The sequence below is a fragment of the Gopherus flavomarginatus genome, chromosome 2, assembly GCF_025201925.1.
Source record: "Gopherus flavomarginatus isolate rGopFla2 chromosome 2, rGopFla2.mat.asm, whole genome shotgun sequence".
Taxonomy (NCBI): domain Eukaryota; kingdom Metazoa; phylum Chordata; order Testudines; family Testudinidae; genus Gopherus; species Gopherus flavomarginatus.
This window is the reverse complement of record NC_066618.1, coordinates 46,787,518-46,802,082: the sequence shown is the minus strand read 5'-3', so window position 1 is coordinate 46,802,082 and position 14,565 is coordinate 46,787,518. Positions and strand designations below refer to the sequence as shown.

The 14,565-nt window shown below is 42.6% G+C and overlaps 1 long non-coding RNA gene across 1 annotated transcript; it reads left to right on the top strand.

Annotated features, from left to right (window-relative positions):
• Positions 1-3,209: 3,209 nt before the first annotated feature.
• On the top strand, positions 3,210-4,173 carry LOC127044612 (uncharacterized). Its single transcript, XR_007772536.1, has 2 exons — positions 3,210-3,349; positions 3,701-4,173. It is a non-coding gene; the product is annotated as an uncharacterized LOC127044612 (long non-coding RNA).
• Positions 4,174-14,565: the final 10,392 nt, after the last annotated feature.

Here is a 14,565-nt window from a genome sequence, read left to right as displayed (position 1 = left end):
CCTGATGCTTTTTTGAAATTCAAAAGAGTTCAGTTTTAGCTTTTAAATTAATGTCTGAGCAGCCTTCTCACATCTTGTGTTCAGACAGGAGAGGATGAGGAAATATTAAAATACAACATGAAAGACTTGCCTGCCCAACCTGAATGAGGATGTACTGAAAATCTCATGGGGGAAATTGATCATCTGAGATTTCCAGAGCAAAGAGGTCTGAATATGCTTCAGATAAATAGCTGAAGCTTTAGGCAATTATCTGAATTAAATCACAGCACCAAGGTTCACCCACCCCTATTGTTTAGCTGGAATATTTATTCTAATGGTGTATGTGGGTTCTTGTACTTTGTAACCTAAGACCCATGATGGCCTCCCCAATCCATGCTCAAGAAACTATCATTTGATGTTTGTGATCACATAAGCTACTGCCTTGACTCTGATCTTGCCTTTCTGGGAAAGGTTAATGAAAGCATGGGAGTGGCCACCTCCTGTGTCATCTGACTTTTTCTTTTGTGTGTGACTTGTCTGCATCCCCCTCCAGCAAGGCTTCAGCACAACTGAAAGACAGTGCTTATAGAGGAACTCCTTATATGCATGGAGAGAGGCTGGATGTCCATGCCAAATCTGTTTGGGCTACTGGGAGCCTTTGTTCATCATCAGGAACTGATAATTTGTCATGAAACCTGGCAAGAGTGGATGGGTTACTTTAAACTTGGCTTGTTCTATCCTCTCACAAGGGCCTGTGAAGGGTGGCTATATATTCTTTCCCAAGAGTTCTTACCTGTGAAATCTGTCAGGGTCCCATATTGTTGCCTTTCTTGTTAAACGTACTGATAACATGTAAACTCTCAGGGAGACACTATGAAACAACATGGACTGTAGTTCAGTTCAGTGCCTTTAATATTCTGATGATTCTCCCTTGTACTTCTTCCCTATCAAACATGGATAGTACACTTTCCCTGGTGTCCCAATATCATAGTGAAGTAGGATCTGGATGAAAACCATCTCCCTCAAACTGCTTCTGAGTTAAATTGAGTTAATGATGCTTGGCAAGGGGGAGCACTGTGGTGGGAGGGGAAAATTCATTCTCACTAAAGCACAGCTGCCCTGATGATCAAAGTGGTTTTACTTTCTCAGAGTCCTACTGGGTTCATCTCAGCTCCTGGACTCTGACCTAGCACTGGTGTCCCCAGAAGTGCCTCTACATCTTTGTCTGGCCAAGAGTCAGGACCCTTGTCCGTAATAATCTATATCATTATCACCTAAAAGCTGTACTATTGCAATGTGCTACATATAGGGCTGGCTCTGAAGGTCACGTGGAAACTAAAGCTGTTTCAACTTGCAGCAGCTTCTCTTTGAGGTAAGGCAGACCAGTGAGAGCATCACATAGCAGTTAGCATGGTTGCCAATAAAACTCAAATTCTTGATTTTTTAAACCCTGCATGATATCCGACTCAGCCATCTCAGTAACCACCTGTCAGTGCAATGGGAATATTTCAGCTGACTGGCCGTTGGCCAAAGCCCATGTATGGTAGAACACTCAAACTTGCTCCCGATGGAGGATAAGATTAGCTTTATCATTGCTACCTTTATGGCTCAAGGCAAGACTCATCTCTCTGGGCATGCTTTCCTCAAGAGAGGAACACAATGAAGGGGTATAATATCATTAAGAGTTGCAAAATGAAATCTCCACACAGCACTTTGAAAATGTAGGTGTAAATCTTAGGCATTTTTTGTCTTCTATTAGCATCTCCTTTTTAAAAAAGCCTCATTGTATGTCGTTAGGTTTGTCTGGAATTATGACTAGAGATGTTGAGATGCTGTTAAAGTGACACTGTCAGGTAGAATCATCCATTTAAAAAGAAATTCTTTGCCTGTGTGATAGATTATTAAAACAGAAGATTTTAAATAATGCAATTCACTTTGCACAGGTTTAAATAACTACACAGGGTGCAAGGCAGTTAGATTATTAGGCCCATTGTTTAACCTAGGTAGTCTTTCTCTTTCTCTGTCTTATTATATAGACTCCATCTGAATCTGACCACCCCCAAAGCATTTACAAACCAACAATCCCTTTCTTTCTTCTCTGCTTTCTGGAGAAATAATAGTTATTGGTTGGCAGATGTGTGTGAATGGAGGCGTTGTATGACCATGTAAAGAATTTATTGTAGGAAAGTAAGATGAAGACATGAGTTTTTAATTTAGTTTTGAATTCAGTGAGTTCTGTGGTCATTCTTAGCTATTCTAGGAGTGAGTTCCATAGTCTAGATCCTGCTGCTGTGAAAATTCTGTCTCCTGTACTCGTGAGCATTCCCTATTGGTCAGTTGCTCCAATAGAGCAACTGGGAGGTTGCAGTTGAGAATGAAAAGGTCTAATCTTGTGGTGGTCTTTGAATCAGAATGGAGACCTTGATTTGGGCTTAGTGTTCATTGAGGACCCAATGCAGAATGCAGAGCACCTGGATGATGAGCTTGTGGTGACCTGTGTTGCTGTGCAGACAGAATGCTGCATTCTGTGACATCTGAAGATGTTCAGGGTGTATAGCTTCATTCTTTGATATAATAAATTGAAATAATCAAGGGCAGAGGTCAGGAGTGCAGGGGTCACCATTGCCAGATTTGAGCCCCATAAGATGGAGTGCAGTTTCCTAGTCAGCACCCAATGGAAGTGGGTGATTTTTTCCCACCATATGTGTGCTATGCCTGTGTATATGTGTGAATATTTGTGTTTGCCAGTCTGTGTCTGTGTGTGAGATGGAGAAAGAAAGAAATAAATCCCCCACAAATTTAAATTAAAAAAATACTGTTCCTTTATGAAGAAAATAGGTTAGTCTTGCTTTGGTTCCATTGCTTGCATAGTTGCTAGTCTAATCTTTGTCATAACATTTTTTTAAAAATGTGTGGCAAACTGGAACATAGGTAGAAATATTATATTTTGGTTACAGAGAAAAAAACTGGCACGGCTTTAAAGGTACACATTTCATAACACCACATGTGCAAAGCATTAAAATAATTGTGCTGCACACATCGGTAACAGACAGAGTGAACAATGAATATTAAAAACACATTCCTAAAGCTGGCCTAGTGGCTTGGCAGCAATGTTTTGTATAGGAGACCTGTGCTGGAGTCCAAATGAAGGGGCTTTTGCTTCCAGAGCTGTCAGGGTTTGGCAGTAGTTGACTTGAAGCTCTTTGGTGAAGGGTGAGAAGGGGTGGGGAAGAAATTGGAAGGGCGTTCCAGCTGTTGCTGTTCCATTTGCCCAACTGGCTGAACCACAGATTGGTTTTAGAAGGTATTTACTGAGGAAATTTGGCTTCATCCATTAGTGGTTGCAGTTGAAAGCTATAGCAGTGCCAAGGTAAGGAGGAGGAGGGATGGGTATAGAAAAAAGCAATGCAGAGAACAAATGGCAATGCTGGGAACACCCAGCCTGTGTCTATGGCGAGAATACTAAAATGCTCTGTCAAGTCAAATGTCCTGAAATATGTGCTTCTGGGCAAGATGGGGGAAAATAAGCACTCATATGCATGTGTGTACAGACAGGATTTTGTGGCTCCCACAAAATGATGATACATATACTTTCAATAACAGCCTATGCAATGTATTAAAGAGTTAGTATGGGGTTGAGCAGTGGGATATCCATTTAACCAAGACATTCCATGCCAAGCATTAAACCATCTCACAGTGAACGATTTCTATTTTCATGAAGATTCCAGCCCAGGATGATTCTGATATATTTTCTTCAAGCAAAATAGCCTGATCTCGGAAGCTACATGAAAAAGGAGTTGTGTTCATTTTACAGCAGCAGGAAACTTATCATGAAAGACGCAGCAGTCAAATGCCTTCCACAAGAGAGTGTGTGCTACACAGGAGATAAAAGCATCCAGCCGCACCCTAAAAATGGGATAGAAGTCAAAGTGCTTCTGCCATATGACTACAGCTGTGAAAGCAATGCCCAAGATTTTATTAGGAACCATAGCCCAATTAATATTGGTAATAGTGGTAATAATTTAACAAGGAAATTCACTTTCCATTAGGCCCTCCTCTCATGATATTTGACGGCTTCTTTTATTCAGCTATTTTAGTCATTAGGACCATTTTCTTCAGTTCTCCCTCAATTTGAACCTTAATTGCCCTTTCTTAAAATATCATTGTAAACATAAACATGAACTTGATTTAAAACTGTTTTCTTTTTGATCTTTAGATCCTCATTAGCACTCAGTTACAGATTGGTACGGCACGTCTTCACTAGCAACGTTAAAGCGCTGCCGCAGCTTGTGTATTCGCAGCATAGCACTGGGAGAGAGTTCTCCCAGTGCTATAAAAATCCCACCTCCACGAGGGCAATAGCTCCCAGTGCTGGTGCACTGTCTACACTGGCACTTTACAGAGCTGAAACTTGCATCTCTCAGGGGGGTGTTTTTTCACACCCCTGAGCGAGCAAGTTGCAGCACTGTAAAGTGTAGACAAGCCAGTAGACAAAGAATCTTGCTCTTCCATGATACTGACTATTAAAATGACTATAGACACGTAGAAATAAAATCAGGTCTCTTGGTAACTATGAGTCTGGGGGTAGTGAAGGGGAGAGAGCCTCTGAATTTTAAGCCATCTAAGGCTTTGTCTATACTCCAAAGTTTTGTCGAGAAAAGTTATGTTGAGGACCAAAAAGTACTATAATAACCTTTCTGTTGCATGGTCACGCTACACTGCCTCTGTTGGCAGAGCACATCCACACTTGGTGCTCTTGTGTTGACAGTAGGAGCAGTGCACTGTGGGAAACTATCACACAGTGCTACTGTAACCCACACACCACCTGAGTGTGGTGTTCTGTCCCATCTAGTGGCACTGAGACAACTTAAAGAGAGAGAGAAAGCAATTAATGAGTCTGCTCTACAGCCTTAGCTAACAACAGTAGAGGCTCATGCACTAAGCTCCAGAGGTCCCCAGTTTGATCCTGCCCACCAACGACCGGTATCTGTAGGGGTTACACTACTCACCACCTTCTGCCACTAGGTGTTGTGGGTTGTCGGAATGGATCACAATGCATCATGGGTGTGGGATCAACGTCCCATGCTCCATTGTTTTCCATCTCAGCATTCTATGCTCTTCTGACTGCAGCATGCAGTGTTTTTCATTTACTGTGCGCCCACCTCCTCTTTGTGAAAAGATGGATCCTGCACTGTTCTCTACTGCTCTGTTAACTGCCATGATCACATCATGGATTGCAGTGTAGTTAATCATGAGGTACTTACCTGAACGGGAATCAGAGTTGCCTGACCTTCTCTGTGCCATGAATAGAAGCAAAATCAGGTTACTTTTGGCATTCATGGAGCAGCTTCACACAGTGGATTGTCACTTTTGGGCTCGGGGAAAAAGGCACTGAGTGGTGGGATCTCATCGTTATGCAGCTCTGGGATGATGAGCAGTGGCTGCAGAACTTTCAGATGCAGAAAACCGTCTTCCTGGAACTGTGTTTGCTGTTTGTGCCCCAGTACTGTGGTGCATGGACACCAAAATGAGAGCTGATCTCTTGGTGGAGAAGCTCGTGATGATTGCTGTGTGGAAGCTGCTGACTCCTGACTGCTACTGGTCAGTCGCAAATCAGTTCAGAGTTGAGTTGACCATTGGGGTTGTGTTAATACAAGTGTGCAGGGCCATTAATCACATCCTGCTGCAAAAGACTGTGAGTTTTGGCAATGTGCATGAAATAGTGGATAGTGTTGCAGAAATAGCAAATGGGTTTCCCTAACTATGGAGGGGCAACAGATGGCACGTGCATCCCAATTTTGGCACTGGACCACCTTGCCACAGAGTACATCAATAGAAAGGAGTACTTCATGGTATTGCAGGCACTTGTAGATCACTGTTTCACTGACATTAACGTGGGGTGGTCTGGGAAGATGCATGATGCATGCATCTTCAGGAATACTGGCCTGTACAGAAAGCTGCAAGCTGAGACTTTCTTTCCAGACCAGAAGATTCCAGTGGGGGATTGTAGCGGGGTGGTCCCCCGCTCCCTGGTCTGGAAAGGGTTACAGCCAGCCCTGAGAGAGGGCTGGGGCTGCGAGCTAAAAGCTAGGCTGATTGTGGAAGAAGCCACAGCTGGGCCACACCCCAATCAGACCTCAGCTGGCCCTGATAAAAGGGCTATGAGCCAGGAGCTATACACTTTCCCTCCAGCTAAAGAGGGAGAAGGACGTAGCTGCCTAGGAGTTGAGGGTGCAGGCAACAGAGCAGGGCTGGGGAAAGGCTAAAGGAGCTGGGGAGCTCCCACCTGGCAACTCGCCAGGCTGCAGGCCCTGTGCAAGGCCAAACCAGGTACTGGGGTTGCAGAGGCTGCAGCCCAGTGGTTAGACAAAGGCAGCAGGTCCAACCCCCCCTTTGCCAATGATGAATGGCTTGTACACTGCAGTCTGCCCCAGTGAGCGGGGGCTAGATGGAGACTGGCAGTAGCCATAGACTGAGGCAAAGCTGGGATAAAGGGTTGGGGGATCCCTGGGGAGGGGAGACCCAGATCTGTGGGGTTACTGCCAGGGGGCAGCACCCCAGGTAAAGGGGCACTGGGGTCTGGGAAGGACACAGGGGCCAGTGACAGGTGGGACACCGGCCGGCAGAGGGCACTCCAAGGCTGGAAAAGCTAATTCCCTGGACAACCAGCAGGAGGCACTGCACTGGTGAATCGCTGTCTCACTATAGGGATGTTGAAATGTCCATAGTGATCCTCGAAGACCCAGCATACCCTTTACTCCCATGGCTCATGAAGCCTTACATGGGAAACCTGGATAGCAGCAAGGAGTTCTTCAACAATAGGCTGAATAGGTGCAGGATGACTGTGGAATGTGTGTTTGGCAGATTAAAGGCGTGCTGATGATGCATTTGTGGCAGGTTTATCTCAGTGAGAAAAGTATTTCCATGATCATAGCCTCCTGTTGCAGATGCATAATATTTCTGAATCTAAGGGTGAAAGGTTTGCTCAGCAGTGAAGCTGATTTTGAGAAGCCTGATCCTGGGGTAGTAGAGGGGCACAAGAAGGGGGCCAATTCAAATCAGGGAGGCTTTGAGGCAACATTTTGAGAATGAGAACCAGTAAGGTATATTTTTATGCAACAATCTGTGATACTTCATTAAATCCAGTTCTATTAGGAAGCACTTGTGGTGATTTGTGGACTAGGTTTTCAGTAAACAAATGATTAAACTTCCTGCATACATTTTACTGTCAGCTGCTATCACAATTTGTAGGACACAAATAAAGATTAATGATCTTTCAGATATGTTGTTTTTATTAAACACCAATTAACACACACACAAAGGGAGATTCCCTTGGTGGGAAAGAAGGTTCCAGTGGAGGGCAGACTATCACAGCTGTGTGTAGGTGCAGCTATCATTTTGAAAGCTGTCCGAAGGTATGGAGTGAATGGGAAATGGAGAAGTTCTGGAAAGCTTAAGGAATGTGTGGGAGGATCTTGGGGAGGGCATGGAAAACAGTTCTGGATGGGCAGCGGAGCGAGCACACATCTGTTCTGATTGCAGCATGATTAGGGACTTCAGCATATCTGTTTGCTCCTCCATTACTCTTATCATCCGTTCTATGGCCTTTAGAATGATCTCCTGGTTTTCTTTTCTGTCCCACCTTTCCATTTCTCTCCATTCCCTGTGCTCCTTTTTTTCATCATCAGAGAATTCCATCACCTCCCAGAACCTTGCTCCATCTTGGTTGCTTTCTGATCTGGTGGAGGCACTCTGCCAGTGTGTAGGACGTTCCCCTGAAGGCTACATCTCCAGAAGCACAAGAAACAATACACAGAAACATGATTGTTAGTTACATAAGAATGGTCATACTGAGTCAGACCAAAGGTCCATCTAGCCCAGTATCCTGTCTTCCAACATTGGCCAATGCCAAGTGCTTCAGAGGGAATGAATAGAACAGGTAATCATTCCCAGCTTCTGGTAAAAAGAGACTAGGGACACCATCCCTCTCTATCCTGGCTAATAGTCACTGATGGACCTATCCTCCATGAATTTATCTAGTTTTTTAGTTCACACACAGCATAGAATATTACAGTAAAATATACCTCTTGTAACTTCGTAAAATATACCTCTTGTGACCCAAGCACTTTCTCACTTATCCTTGGCAAACACACTCCTGGTGAACACCCTAAGCATGGTGAGTTCAGCCAGGTTTGTGGGGTGCATTCTAGCTAGGGTAAAGAGCAATGATGGTAATTCAATGGTTATATAAATATAGGGACTATATTGTAAACTCATCCACCATTTTCCACAGGCAGTGGTCACTGAAGCAGATATCTCACTTCTTAGGGTAAGCAAGGGTGCATCTATTGCACACTTGCGGCTTCAGACCCAGTCTTAATGCTGCTCTAGGAAAGTTTCCTAGAGATCTCTTTGGCGGATTCCCATGAATCTCAGTGTGCATCAACACACTGTTGCATCATACTGCTTAGCTGCATGAGAGAATATACAGTACACAGAAACACAGCTAACCTTGTACATTTCTATCCCTTCACCTACTTCGCAATACATAAAGCCAAGGAAAGCTGGACAAGATTTTTTTGAGCTGATGCTGCTCAATCATATCACTTACCTGGGGGTCTCCTCTCTTACTTCTTGCTCACTGGAGAGGGACTGCTGGGACTGGCTAGACATCTCTGGAGTGGAGAAGAGTTCCAGACTCACTGCCCCACCTGGAGACCCTGCCGTGGGCTCCACATCGACTTCTAAGTCCATGTCTTCATCCATGGCCTCATCCTCTGGGTTAATCCACCACCTCCAGCCCCACCAAAGTATCCATGGGATTTTTGGCGGTGGAGGTGGGGCCACTGCCAAGGATAGCATCCAGCTCCTTATAGCACCGGAGTGATGGTTTGCCTCTGTTGCCTTCAGGTATGCTTGCCTCAGCTTCTTTATCTTTGCTCTGCACTGCACTGTGTCCTGATCATAGCGCTTTTCATGCAAGCCATGAGAAATCTGCCCATAGGTATTGAAATTCCTATGGCTGGAACGCAGCTGGAACTGGACAACCTCTTGTTCCCATATACTGAGAAGATCCAACAGCTCTGCATTTCTCCAAGCGGGAGAGCATTTGCTACATGAAGCCACCATGGTTAGCTGGGAAGATGCGACGTGAGCTCTTTATGCCAAGCAAACAGGAAGTGGAATTTCAAAAATTCCCAGGCCTTTAAGAGTAGGAGGGGCAGATGGTTGTTTACCTGGCTGTAGGGCAGTGGACCTGCTGACCTGAGCAGTCCGGATGGGCATTGTGAGACACCTCCTGGAGGCCATTTACAGCCACAAAACCAAGTGCTGTGTCTACACTGACACTTTGTCACCAAAACTTTGCTGCCAAAAGCCCTATGTTTCTCGTCAAGGTGGTCTTATTTTGTTGCCAGACAGGACAGTTTTGGCAACAAAAGTTGCATTGCAGTGTGTACACCTCCACTATTTTGTGGAAAAACACTGCCTTTGGCCAATAAAACTGTAGTGTAGATGAAGCCTAAGGAAAAGAAATCAACATTTCTGTACTTGTGATGTTGGTAAAATATGAAATTGGTTCTTTAAAATCATTGTCACAAAATGGCTTCAGTAATCAACTAGAACTATGTGTGAATATTTGCAAACCAGCAAGTGTTAGTTTAGATTCAACTTTAAGAATGATTAGATCCTCATTACTGTCAACTCCAAGCATTCAAAATAATTAAATCAACTTCCCCCTCCCCAGATTATGACTGGCTTAAAAATTAAGAGGGTTTTTTTAATGTTAAGGATTATTTTTATTTGCCTTCTGGATTTTGAGGTTTTAGGCTATACTCAGGCCACATTTTCAAGTTTTTCTCTGCATCAGTGGGAGTGTGAAGGGGTCAGCTCACTGCCTGGTGCCTCCCCATGGCCAGGTGTGGCATGGCAGCTCTTTCTTCTGGGGTCTGCAGCCATCAGCTCCTCTACCTCTACAGTGGCATGCCTCCTTCTGTGCCTTAGCCTTCCAGCCAGGTCATTTCCAAGTCTCTCCCCTCACAAGATAGGCCATAATCACAAGCAAGGGGAACACAAACAAACTGAGTTTAGTGTGAGAGAGGGGGAAATGTGTCCCTCTCAGGGTGTAAGAGAATTGGGCCCTCTTTTCTCTCAGGGAGGCACTTCAGGCAGTTGTTGTTGAGAAAGATCCTGCCTTCCCTTAGCCCCTTCCTCAGGAGCTGCAAGTAAAGGGCCTATCCTCTTCCCCCTGAGCTATTCTGCTTCACTTTAAACTCCTTCTTCAGCTTGTGGATGCCTTGGATGCGTGGCAGGGCCAGGTGACCTAAGCCCAGAGCAGCTCCCTACCCCCGTATTGTCCAGTGAGGGTTTTGTATCACGGGGGCTATACATTTACTTTTTTTAAATTGAAAGCTGAAATTCTTCAGTAATTGCATGACTCCAGGAGCAGAGTCTTTAAGAAAACCATCAAATGTTGTGAGTCTCATAATAAAATCACAGGAGTGGGCATCACTGGATACATATAAGCTAACATCACAATATTACTGGACCTGATGGCATTTCAAGGTAACTATTTTTTTCATCATTCAGTAAAAAAATAACAATAGTCCAGTGCTCTTTTGTTTTTCCTTCCTTGGGCAATACATTTTTCTAGTTAAACGAACAAAGCTGCAGTTTACTTTAGCCTAAAAGTTTAATATCTTTAAAACCAATTAATAATATTCAGAAAGTCCCCAATATGAAATTAAAGAAAAATATATATTTTAGAAGAAAAATGAACATTAAGAATAATTGTTTGGACTTTGACTAAGCAACCCAGAAACGTTTCTGTTAACTGGCCATCTGTGGCCGTGGGCTGTGCATACATTACAGTCCTTGCTTTGAAGGAAAGGGATGTGTTAGTATTTATTACAGAATAGGCTAACAAAGAGTCTTTTTGCATTTGGAGTGTGCATCACTTTCCTAATCCCTTGTATTCTGTTATGGAGGAAAGAGGCACAGATGCCAGTCATCCAACGTATGGGGTGAAAAGCAGATTACGGTGATGTTCCCCCCCTCCCCACATATGTCTGGTGGTTCTAATGGGAAAGTTGGGTCACTGTGCCACCCTCTGTAATATCTAGCCACAGAGCTTTTACCTGAGGTCTTCTACTACTGCCTGGAAGGGAAACCCGGGAGACCCAGGAGACCACAGAATTGTGGGATAGTCCTGGTTTGCAGGAGCAGGGCAAAGGTCAGAAGGACTCTGGGAAGGGAATTTAAAGAAGCATATTTAGTGTTCTTCTTAACCAGGGCATCTGGAATGCTCCATGCACAGCCATAGTCTTGTAGGGGTTTCACTTTACCTCTAAAGGTACTCAGCATAAACCTGAAACAGTAAAGCCAATGGGAAACATGCACGCTTGAATAATAGCTATGTCAGCCCAGACATAATATATTAAGAATGAATAATTGCAATAAAGATGCATTAAAATGAACAGTCATATCTCTGGAGACAAGTAACAGTGGCTCAGCTGTATCAAATACTGTTCCTTTAAGCAAAGAAAGGAAAAACAGGCATTTAGGCTTTGACATCAGTGCATACAATATGGTTATGTCAGAATAATGTGCTAGTGTTCATGGATCAGCAAATGCCAGAATGTCAACAGGTCTGTCTCCATTTTCAGTAATATTATTACCAAAAAAATAAAGTTGCAACATTGAAGACATTTTCAATTTGAAAAAAATGGTTTAAAATGTCTAAGACATTGTTAGTAACAGAGCTACATGAACAAAAGGCTTTAAAACAGAATTCCAAGGAAGTTTGTGTCTCTTTAAGCATAGCAGATTTCTTTGGAACGTCAGATAATGAAATCTAGATATTTTCTATTGCCGCATAACCTTGAAACCACATTTAAGATATGAGAGATGCATGCTAACGCTGACTAATCTCTCTGATTACAATTCTACACAGCAAGTTGTTTTAGTCTTAAGATATGAACATGTCCCTTCTTCAACTGCAAAATTTAAAGTTATTAAACACTATTGGGAATAGGTGAATAATACAGTAAATGAATAATTTACATATCTACTTAAAAATCTTCCAGTTCATGAAATCGTGTCAAAATACTGTATCTATCATACACATCTTCGTTGTTGCACTTAAGAGATGTAGGGTCTGATTCAGATCTCACAGTGGTTTTACCTGGTGGTATAATACCATTGACTTCAATGGAGTTACTCAATTTATACCAGTGTGAGATCAGAATCAAGCTCAGAGAATAGCTGAGATAAAGGGTAACATTAGCATTTGGGATTTCAATTATTTGACTTCTTGGAGCTTTTTAGTTTCAGGACTTCTCACATTTTGCAGATTACCTTCTGTCAAAAGAAACGGGGCCTAGTTACAGAATTTCTAACTATAAATAAATAACCTACCATCTGAAAATTCAATTTGTCCATGAGTTGCAGGAAGGAATCCTATCATTAGTCAGTCAGATGGAAAACATGCAAACCACAGCATACAGTATCCAAGAAAAAAAGAACCTAATGCACTCATACAATGGTTGCTTGCAGTTCAATTCATGTGCCCTCAGTATAGTATCAACATGACTATTATTTATGACTGTGGAATGTCTGGAAAACAAAACAGTGGGATATACCAAAAGTCTGACACTGACGGGAAAAAGAAAACAAGATCAATGATGATTTTAGACTGTGATGTTAACCTTGTTGAGATGCTAATAAAGTAAGGAATGTTTTGAGCTGCAAAAGCATCTAGAAGAAAATACGCCCACAACCACGATATGCACAGTATTGTTTCACCCAATGAAATAAATAGAGGGGTACAACACCAGGCACAATTTGACAAGGAAACCACCTTGGCAGACTAAAGGAAAAGCCATCCTCCAAGAGCATTAGATATGCATGCTTGATAGCCGCATGTAAAACTGCGGCTAGGAAATTAAATGGATTGAGTGAAGCCCCTAGCAAAAAAGTTGTAATTGCAAGAAGAATAAATGCTTTTGGAGAAGTAAAATTCCCCCTTGTAAATTGCAGTAATTTACTATTGTAAAGAAATTGCAATTGATTTTTGCTATTGACCTCCCTTGCTTCCTCTCACAGACGATTCTCTTTATAAAGTGGAATTATTGCTTTATTTCATGCCTTCACAATGTAACATTCACCTGTCAGTGAACCTCGGCATAAGAGAGAAAAGACAGCGATGACACAGTTATGGAAAAGGGAACTCAAATTTAAACAGCCACAACCTAGGAATTATTATTAATTAATATTTATATCACTGAGGTGCTCAAAGGCCTTGTTGAGCTATGTGTTGTAAAAACACAGATGAAGAAACAGGCCCTGCCTCTAAGTGCTTACATTCTAAGAATCAAAGAAGTTTAAAATAGGCAAAGAGCCTAAAATAAGGATCACATGTTTTGTTTTGTTTTTTTAAAAAAAGGAAAGGCTCTCTGACTGTTAGGAGGCTTCTCTATTAAATCTCACCTCTGGCCGCACATGCCCAGAGAAGAATTTTAAAAAGATGGAGGAGGGTCCTTAAAGGTGTTACTCATACAAGGACATAATTTCTTTACGAGACATCTTTAAGAAGCCAAGGCCAATCTGGAAAGAATCAGGCCATACAAGACAGTGTTAGAATTCTTTATTGCAATCATAGTTCCAAGTCAACTGGCAAATCAGTGGATGATAAATCCTAGTTGGGCAATGCATGGAGTGCTTCTGGGATGGAAATACAATTTTTCAAGTTAGACAATCATCTGATAGGAACGTGCCACCCCATAAACACAGACAAAGCCAGGTTGATTATTAAATAATGTACAGACAGAGAGAGGCTTTCCACTCAGAGAGCTGTCTGAAAGAAAATTTACTGAGGGGGGAAAAATAATAAACCAACCCAAACACACACTGCAATGTGAGTGCTAAAATGAAAGGTTAAAGGGGAAGTAAGAGTGGTTTTCAAAGGAATAGTTTATTGTATTTTTTAAATAATTAAGTTTGTAGGGGCAGTTCAAGGAACAAACATTAAATATTATTGCATGGCGTGTTTAATAATACACTTCTTGGTTGTTCACTGGGACAGGATTGGTTGGAGGAGAGGGTTTCAGACTCTGATTAGTTAATGCCTCTGGGCTAAATTCTACCCTTGGATATGCAGAAACCTCCTGGGGCAGTCACTGGCTGCTGCTGCTTGAGTATCTGAGGAATTGGCCCTATTTAGCCAACAATCCTTAAGAAAAAAAGAAATGTAGGCACTAGCCAAAGGCCAAGCAGCCATGGGTATATATCAGTTTATTGACAGCCCTAAGGTGCACACAGGCTGTAATTCACTTGTGGGGTTCTGGTGACTGTGTGTGCTTATCTGGGTGGCAGGACGTGGAGAGTGAATTCAGCCTTGTGTTCACTCCACAGCCATCTGGTGTTATTTAAAAGATATACTTTTCAACCTTGACCTTTTCAGCTTTCTAGTTTTTAAACATGGCTTTTTAACCCTTGAGCTGTTTTCTTTTACAGACATTCATGAAAGATTATTATTAGCATCACTTTTATTGATGTTAACGAAGGGGCAAGTCTCTACTGTGGTTAGTA